This window comes from Penaeus chinensis, chromosome 8 (assembly GCF_019202785.1).
Source record: "Penaeus chinensis breed Huanghai No. 1 chromosome 8, ASM1920278v2, whole genome shotgun sequence".
NCBI classification, from domain to species: Eukaryota; Metazoa; Arthropoda; class Malacostraca; order Decapoda; family Penaeidae; genus Penaeus; species Penaeus chinensis.
The window spans coordinates 12,396,947-12,406,946 of NC_061826.1; the positions used below are offsets into that span (position 1 = coordinate 12,396,947).

The following is a 10,000-nucleotide window of genomic DNA, read 5'->3' on the forward strand; positions in this document are numbered from 1 at the left end:
ATTTGTTATCGTGTATTTCATTCCATCTTACTGTATGTATTTCATTGCTTCATGTAGAATGTAGTTTGCCGTGAACGTTATTATTTTGTTTTTATTATTATTGTTATTGTCAGTATTATTATAATGATTGTTATTAGTGTTATTGTTAGTATTTTGATTATTATTATTGTTGTTGTTATTGGTATTGGTATTATTATTATTATTATTATTATTATTATTATTATTATTATTATAATTATTATAATTACTATTATCATTATTATAATTATTGTTATTGTTATCGTCATCGTCATCGTCAACATCAACATCATCATTATAATTATCATTATCAATATATTGTTGTCATTTCTATTATTTATATATATATATATATTCTTTTTTTTGCATTTACCAAATGCGAAATTCAGTTAACTTTAGATACGTCTGTACATTGATATTCTTGCGTGAATGATGACTCCCAGATTGCTGTAAATATGTTATTGAAATTAATATTATGTTTTACGGGTTATAGATTCGCGATATTAGAAAATATAATGGTGACGACACTTCAAAGCCAGGCAGATGGAAAGGACAGATGATAAGGAATGTTTTGTATATAAGCTTTCATACTGTAGTTCCTGTCAAACTTTAAATAGCATATTACGTGAATATATACTGGTTAATGTGTCTCTTGAGTAATTATAGTTTAAGAAAAAGAGACATTTATTCTCTCTGAGCGTAAATGGAAATTGTCCTTTTGTGTTCTAAAGCTCTTTGTAATGATAATGTCTATATAATGGAAAACGGGTAAACCACATTTGTTATTCTTATATATATTGTGTGTATGTATGTGTACGTGTAAGTGTGCGTGTACGTAGGAGTGAGTGAGACAGAGACAGAGACGAACAGAATGAGCGGAAATTCTCTCGCATTTTAGCTAAATCTTATTCCACCATCGTCTGAAATTGAATCGGAGCCATTTCACGACATCTGCTTGCATCTTGCATTGCTTGAAAACAACCAAACTACCGTTTTTATCTGTCGTTCTGCCCCCCCCCCCCATCCCCCTTCCACTACCTCCTCCCATCTTTTCGTACGTGCTTTAGGCAGGCGCTTAGAGAGACGTTGGTGCTTTCAACACGTACACCAGCTGTGGGTTCGGTGCAGGCGGTGTGGATGCGTGGTATTATTATTTTTATTGGCTGTTATAGGGCGAGTTCATGTTTTGTCATTGTTATTTGTTTGTTTCATTTTTTTTTTTTCTCTCTCTCTCTTTCTCTCTTCTGGTAACGAGGGGTTTTCTATTATGTGGGGTTCGATTTTAGGGGTTTGACCTTTTTCAGTGACCTTCCGCGACCTGCTATGACCACCACCACCACCCAGGTTAACCTAACTAGACCTCTCGGTTTCCACTGTGACCTACCATGACCTCCATCCTCCGCTCTCATGTCCCTCCCCTCATCCTAAGGCATCTACCATGATCTCCCCTTCCACAGAAACCTACCATGACCTCGGTAACCATAGTGACCTATTATGACCACTCACTCCCAAAGTGACCATAACACTTTGTACCCTCCCACACAGAGAAACCTACCATAACCCCCCCCCCCCTCAACCTTGGCTTCAAAGACCCCACTAGAGAGGAAGGTCAACGAGACAAGGTCATAGATAGGACGAGGTCGGCCATTGTCTCCTAACAACGTCGCCTAAATGTAATCCTTTGTTGCAACGTTGACGGGCACGAGGCTGGGTTATGAAGAAAGCATCGTGGCGTGTTGGGGGGATGGGGGTAGGTTAGGGTGTGTAGCGTGTTTTTTAACTGGCTCCCTCTCTCTCTCTCTCTCTCTCTCTCTCTCTCTCTCTCTCTCTCTCTCTCTCTCTCTCTCTCTCTCTCTCTCTCTCTCTCTCTCTCTCAGTCCCTCCCTCTCTCCCTCTCTCTCTCTCTCTCTCTCTCTCTCTCTCTCTCTCTCTCTCTCTCTCTCTTTCTCTCTCTCCCTCTCTCCCCGTCCCTCCCTCCCTTTCTCTCTCTCTCTCTCTCTCTCTCTCTCTCTCTCTCTCTCTCTCTCTCTCTCTCTCTCTCTCTCTCTCTCTCTCTCTCTCTCTCTTTCTCTCTGTCTCTCTCTCTCTCTCTCTCTGTCTCTCTCTCTTCCTCTCCCTCTCCCTACTTAAAATACAAGAAAACGAAAATCTACACAAACGGAGGTGATAAAGAATGAGAATGAAAAGAAAAGAAAGAAAAAAAAAATGCAAAGATGCTGCGCTCAATGATTTTCGAAATTGGCTCCACTTGTGGTTCATGATGCTGATCAGGGCATGAAGGGGGGGGAGGGGGGGATGGCCGGTGATTGGTTAATTGGGGGGGGGGGGTATTGTTGCAGTGTTCTTATGCGACCTTGGGAGTTCAGTTGATGATGCAATATGTATTTTTAAATAAGTTTTTTCAAGTGTTGTTGGTAGGCCTATGTGGGAGAATATATATATATATGTCTTTTATAAGGTGTTTTGTTATGGATTTTATTTGATTATTTTCCATGCTTTGCTGTTGTATTTCCTAATGCACTTAAGGTTGATGTAACTTTTTCCCCCTTTTAAGCTTACTGTGAAAATTATTTGTGATATTTTGCTTTTTTTATTAATTTATTTGTTTTGTTATTTTCTGTGTGTCTGTGGTTGTGTATGCATGTGTGTTTGTGTATGCAAGTGTGTTTTGTGTGTGCTTGTTTTTTTTTTGTCTGTGTTTGTGTATGCAAATGTGTTTTGTGTGTGCATGTTTTTTTTTTTTGTCTGTGTTTGTGTATGCATGTGTGTTTGTGTATGCATGTGTGTTTGTGTATGCATGTGTGTTTGTGTATGCATGTGTGTTTGTGTATGCATGTGTGTTTGTGTATCCATGTGTGTTTCTATATGCATGTGTGTGTGTGTGTGTGTGTGTTTATTCAGATTCCACGCTGAATAAACTGCAAATATACCGAAGCAATTTTCGCTATATATATTGCTTCTCCAGGCCTTCCGCACACGTGAAAAAAAAAACTAACAAATAAGAATATATATTAAAAAGCATCCGGTTGACTTGTTGTTTTTTGTTAGTCTTCCTTTTGTTGTTTTATTTGCATGTAGTTGATTGCATTTTTTTGTCTCTTCTCTCTTTTATCATTGCAACTTCACCTCCAACCACCCAGGAAAATGTTTGTCGGTTCAGTTGTGTTTCAGTTAATTGCATTTAGATAGTTCTTATTGAGAAGCGCGATGAGTGAATAATTGTTTGTTTATTTCTTCCCTTTCTCCGTGTTTTCACGTTCGCTTTTGCTTTTTCTTTTCTTTTTTTCTTTTTTTTCTCTTTCTCTCTTTTTTCTTCCTTATATTTTCTCTTTCTCTCTCTCTTTCTTTCTTTCTATCTTTCTTTTCTTTTTCTTTTTCTTTCTCTTTTCTTTCTTTCTCTCTCTCTCTCTCTCTCTCTCTCTCTCTCTCTCTCTCTCTCTCTCTCTCTCTCTCTCTCTCTCTCTCTCTCTCTCTCTCGTGTGCGTGTCTCTCTACCTCTGTCGCTCCCTCTCTCTCCTTCCCTTCCTCTCCTCCCCCCTCTCACTTAGTCACTCTTACTCACTCATTCACAATCTCACTTTCTCTCACTATCACTCCCTCCCTCGCCATTGCTTCGCCTCTTCTTGAAATATGCTGGCTGATGCTGATGATGAAAATAACAACAATATCCCAATATATATGTAGATGTTATGCTAATCTAACACTAATATGGGTGAGCATAGGGGCTATATTCCCTTGCAGTTTACCAGAGAAATATCGTCTTCAAATAGATACTCAGGCAGTCGGTTTTTCGAGAACCCGGATGTTGTGTGTGTGTGTGGGGGGGGGGGGGCTGGGAAGGGGGTGAGGGAGAGGTAATGGGAAGGGGAAGGAGGAGGGGGGAGGGAGAGGCAGTAGGGGAGGGAATGGGGGGAGGGGAGGGAGAGGTAATGGGAAGGGGAAGGGGGAGGGGGGGAGGGAGAGGCAGTAGGGGAGGGAATGGGGGGAGGGGAGAGAGAGGTAATGGGAAGGGGGAGGGGGAGGGGGGCAGGGAGAGTCGGTAGGGGAGGGAATGGTGGGGAGGGGAGTAGGAAAGGCGGGAAGGAGGCAGGGAAAGGGGAGAGGAGAGAGGAAAAGGAGAAATCGAGAATGGGCAGGTGGTGGAAGGTGAATAACATTAAAAAAAAAAAGTCACGAAAATCCCGTATGGATTTCTCAGGTAAGCTCTATATGGAAAGGTTTAGATTTCACTCCCGGGAATGGATTCTTAGAAAAGGTAGTCTTTGGTGGGAATGGAACGGGAATCGAGAGGCAGTTGTTAGGAATGTATCAGTGTAACCAACACTTTTTTTTCTCTCTCTCTTTCTCTGTATCTCTCACATCTTTTCTCTTTCTGTGAATTATGCATAGGTACGTGTATACATTCGTAGATGCATACGTATGCACACACACACACACACACACACACACACACACACACACACACACACACACACACACACACACACACACACACACACACACTCACACACAAAGACTTTCTTTTTATTGATCATATTTTCGTTAGCCTATTATTTACAAGTAGATAGGCCTAACGATATACCTAGTAACCATGGCAACAACGTTATCGATATCGAGATGATAAGCAATGATGATTTAGCGCAACGATCTTAATGACTCGTTAATTACGCAAATGGGTCTGGTGTGTGTTTTTCTCTCCATTCCCTAATGTTTCGGCTTATTTTTCAATATGTTCAGTATTTGTATTTTTGAGTTTTTGATTATTTTCATTTCGCTATTGTTGAGTTGGGACATGTCTGTTTAGCCTAGGTTGTGTATTGATCGTCATCTTCGTCAACGTCGTCGTCATCGTCATCATCATCATCATCATCATCATCATCATCATCATCATCATCATCATCATCATCATCATCATCATCAATAATCATTATTATTATCGTCATCATCATCATTAGACATCATTATTATTATCGTCATCGTCATCGTCATCATCAATCATTATTTTTATCGTCATCATCATCATTAGTCATTATTATTATCGTCATCATCATCATTAGGCATCATTATTATTATCGTCATCATCATCATTAGGCATCATTATTATTATCGTCATCATTATCGTTATCGTCATCGTCATCGTCATCGTCATCGTCATTCATCATCATCATCATCATCATCATCATCTCTCATCATCAATTCCCTATTTCTACTAGTTATTATCCACAGACCATTCAAAGTTATGTCATACCCAATGCATCTGGGGGAACAAAAAAAAAAAAAAAAAAAAAAAAAAAATCTTGCCATGCTGTATAGGCCTACGTCCATCATACATTAATCGTGTGAAATTGTACGAGATTTTGCAGCATAGGCCTATATCATAAGTCCGACAATCCTTTTCTCATGAATTGTATAAAAAAGCTCCCTATAATTAAATAATTAAATCACAAGGGGACATTAACATTAAATTAATCAGTGACGTTTGCAGTGAGCTCTCACCCTCCCCCTCCCCCCTTCTAAAAATATAAAACAAATAAAGATCAAAATATGGCGATTTTGATAGTTTTTTTTTCGGATTCCAGTGTTAAGCGTTGAAAGCTCATTACTAAAGCTCATTATTAAAGCTCGTTAATAAAGCGGTGTTGTGTGCGATGAATTCTGCGGTAATTAAATGTGTGGTTTTGAGTTATGTACTGCGTAATGAGGGGGTGGGGGGGTGAAGGGGGGTGCTTTCAGATCAACTGGGCTAATTATAGTTAAATACTTGTGTGTGTGTGTATGCGCGCGTGTGTGTGTATGCGTGTGTGTGTGTGTGTGTGTGTGTGTGAGTGCGTTTATTTGTGTGTGTTTGTTTGTTTATGTGTGTATGTGTTTTAGGGGGATTTTGAAGCAAATGTACGATTTTTGTTTCTTTTTTTTTTCTCTTTTTTTCTGTCTCAATTTCATTTTATCATTAACTTTATTCGTTTGTATATTTTCATATATTTGCATATATTTCATTGTTTGTTTGATTTGTTTATTTCGTATTTCTCTCTCTCTTTGTCGACTGTGAGATTTCCTAATTATAAATGTGATCGTTTCCGTACTCAACGAAGCCTTATTATTATTATTTTATCTATTTCTCTTTGTTTTTATCCTTTTTTTTTCATTTATATCAAATTGCAAATTTTTCGTCTTCCTCAACAAGCACATTTTTCGTCCTTCACACATGTCCGTTTTTTGTTTGTTTTTGTTTTGTTTCATCCTTTTTTCCGTGCAGTTTTATGCTTTCGTTGTCGGATGTGGGTGGGGGGGGGGGGGGTCAAATCAACGTTGCAAGTTTTCGTTGGGACCATATACTCGATATTGCATTTTTTGTCGAACATATACTCGTAGATGCTTTTTGTTTTAGGTGGAATTGCAAATCAATATTGCATTTTTTATTGGAAACATACTCGTAGATACTTTTTTTAGATGGAATTGCAAATCAACATTGCAATTTTGGGTTGGGAACATAAATACGTAGATGCTTTTTTTAGGTGCTATTGCTGATCAACATTGCAAATATATGTCCTCAAATCCTACCCATAGCTACTATTTTTTTCGATTTTCTCTTATTCCTTCCTTTATTTTCCCCTTCTTCAGGCTTTTTTCTTTTTATTCTTTCCACCTTTTTCTAATCCTTTGCTTCTTGTATGATTTGTTTTCTTTTTCTTTTTCTTCCGTTCTTTCATTATTAATTTTCCTTTCTGTTATTTATTCTCTCTTCGTCTGTTATTTTTTTATCATCTCTTTCGTTTCATGTTTTTATCTTGCTTCCTCTTTTTCGTTTATTTTCCGTTCTTTTCTTCCTTTTTCTATTTACTGTTTCCTTCTATGTTGTTTTCATTTTTTCTTCTAAATTTCTCATTCTCTCTAGTCTTTTATATTCTTCTAAATTCTCTTTTTTCTTCTAAATTTCCCTTTCTCATGTCTTCTATATTTTGTTTTGATTTCCTCTTTCTCTTCTAACTTTCTCTTTCTCTCGTCTTCTACATTCTTCTAATTTTTCCCTTCTTCGAAATTCCTCTTTTTCTTCCAAATGTCCCTTTTCTTTTTCTTCTAAATTTCCCTTTTCTTTTTCTTCTAAATTCCCCTTTTCTTTTTCTTCTAAATTTCCCTTTTCTTTTTCTTCTAAATTTCCCTTTTCTTTTTCTTCTAAATTTCCCTTTTTTTTTCTTCAAAATTCCTAATTTCCTTTTCTTCTAAATTCCTCATTTCTTTTCTTCTTAATTCCTCATTTCCTTTTCTTCTTAATTCCTAATTTCCTTTTCTTCTAAATTCCTCATTTCTTTTCTTCTTAATTCCTCATTTCCTTTTCTTCTTAATTCCTCATTTCCTTTTCTTCTTAATTCCTCATTTCCTTTTCTTCTTAATTCCTCATTTCCTTTTCATCTAATTTCCTCATTTCCTTTTCTTCTAAATTCCTCATTTCCTTTTCTTCTAAATTCCTCATTTCCTTTTCATCTAATTTCCCCATTTCTTTTCTTCTTAATTCCTCACTTCCTTTTCTTCTTAATTCCTCATTTCCTTTTCTTCTAAATTCCTCATTTCCTTTTCATCTAATTTCCTCATTTCCTTTTCTTCTTAATTCCTCATTTCCTTTTCTTCTTAATTCCTCATTTCCTTTTCATCTAATTTCCTCATTTCCTTTTCTTCTTAATTCCTCATTTCCTTTTCTTCTAAATTCCTCATTTCCTTTTCTTCTTAATTCCTCATTTCCTTTTCATCTAATTTCCTCATTTCCTTTTCTTCTTAATTCCTCATTTCCTTTTCTTCTAAATTCCTCATTTCCTTTTCTTCTAAATTCCTCATTTCCTTTTCTTCTTAATTCCTCATTTCCTTTTCTTCTTAATTCCTCATTTCCTTTTCTTCTTAATTCCTCATTTCCTTTTCATCTAATTTCCTCATTTCCTTTTCTTCTTAATTCCTCATTTCCTTTTCTTCTAAATTCCTCATTTCCTTTTCTTCTAAATTCCTCATTTCCTTTTCTTCTAAATTCCTCATTTCCTTTTCTTCTTAATTCCTCATTTCCTTTTCATCTAATTTCCTCATTTCCTTTTCTTCTTAATTCCTCATTTCCTTTTCTTCTAAATTCCTCATTTCCTTTTCTTCTAAATTCCTCATTTCCTTTTCATCTAATTTCCTCATTTCTTTTCTTCTTAATTCCTCACTTCCTTTTCTTCTTAATTCCTCACTTCCTTTTCTTCTTAATTCCTCATTTCCTTTTCTTCTAAATTCCTCATTTCCTTTTCATCTAATTTCCTCATTTCCTTTTCTTCTTAATTCCTCATTTCCTTTTCTTCTTAATTCCTCATTTCCTTTTCATCTAATTTCCTCATTTCCTTTTCTTCTTAATTCCTCATTTCCTTTTCATCTAATTTCCTCATTTCCTTTTCTTCTTAATTCCTCATTTCCTTTTCTTCTAAATTCCTCATTTCCTTTTCTTCTAAATTCCTCATTTCCTTTTCATCTAATTTCCTCATTTCCTTTTCTTCTTAATTCCTCATTTCCTTTTCTTCTTAATTCCTCATTTCCTTTTCATCTAATTTCCTCATTTCTTTTCTTCTTAATTCCTCACTTCCTTTTCTTCTTAATTCCTCATTTCCATTTCTTCTAAATTCCTCATTTCCTTTTCATCTAATTTCCTCATTTCCTTTTCTTCTTAATTCCTCATTTCCTTTTCTTCTTAATTCCTCATTTCCTTTTCATCTAATTTCCTCATTTCCTTTTCTTCTTAATTCCTCATTTCCTTTTCTTCTAAATTCCTCATTTCCTTTTCTTCTTAATTCCTCATTTCCTTTTCATCTAAATTCCTCATTTCCCTTTCTTCTAAATTCCTTATTTCCCTTTCTTCTAAATTTCCCTTTCTCTCTTGACTTTTTGTTCGGGTTTCCCTTCGATCACTACAATGGACTCAAAGGGAAGACTCGTTTTTTTGCCCTGGGTCGGACGGCCGGCTGGCGGGCGAGCCTAGATAGCGAGTGCTGTGGCCTTTATTCTTTTCGTTTTTTAGGCTTCCCTTTCTTATTTTTTTTTTTTTTTTTTTTTTACATTGCCTACATTTACGTCTTATTATTTTTTCTTTTTTTTTCTTCTTTTAATCCTCCTCCTCCTCCTCCTCCTACTTATTCTTTATCTACTCTTCCTCTTTCTTACTCTCCTCTTCCTCTTTCTTGCTCTCATCCTCATTATTTCTCTTCTCTCCTCTTTCTTTCTCTCCTCTCCCTCTTTCTTACTCTTCCGCTTTTCCTTTCATCCTCATTTTTCTTTCTCCTCTTTCCCTCTTTGTCTATCTTCATTCTCTCTTCCTTCTTCCTCTCCCCCTCCTGCCTTGTCCGCAGAGCGTATGTAAATGTAGTCGACTAACAACATGCATTATTAACTGCACGAATAAAAGAACTTCCATATTCATAATCTCGGTGTGCAATGAATATTTAATTTCTGTAGCAGTTTTAAGTGGAAAAAGGAATAAGCAAGGACAGGTAGATAAAGGAAGGCAAAACCAACATAAATAGGAAGCAGGGAAAGGTTGAGATGCAGAATGATTTTGCTTGTAATGCCCCTCGTGATTTCTCGTTGCAAGATGTTGCATGTGATTCATCTTGCTTATTTTGTTTCTGTTTCCGGGAATGTCGTTCGATGCTTTACTCTTTTCGTTTGTCTGCTGCATTTTTTTTCTTTTTCTCGTTCGCTGTCTCTTTCTTTCTCGGTTTTCGCTCTCCCATCTCTCTCTCTCCCTCCCCTCCTCTCCTTCCCTCCCTCTATCTATCTATCTACCTATCTATCTTGTAGTTTCTTTCTTATTTTGCATTACTGACAGTTTAATTTGCATTTAGTTTGGGTTGGCGAACTGGATCCTCTTTAACTTGCTAACAAATACCTTTTTTTTTCTGTAATTCGGTGTCTTAAGTCTGAATCTAATCTAACTTCTACTGCTCTACAGCTTTTACTAGAAAATAAAAGG

At 36.5% G+C, this 10,000-nt stretch overlaps 1 long non-coding RNA gene across 1 annotated transcript in view; it reads left to right on the forward strand.

Moving 5' to 3' along the window:
- The window catches only part of LOC125028143, a 43,943-nt gene that overhangs the window by 13,619 nt on the left and 20,324 nt on the right, over nt 1–10,000 (forward strand). The window contains exon 2 of the long non-coding RNA XR_007115089.1: nt 9,980–10,000. This exon is cut by the window's right edge and continues 264 nt beyond it. This is a non-coding gene — a long non-coding RNA (uncharacterized LOC125028143). The remainder of the gene's footprint in view (nt 1–9,979) is intronic.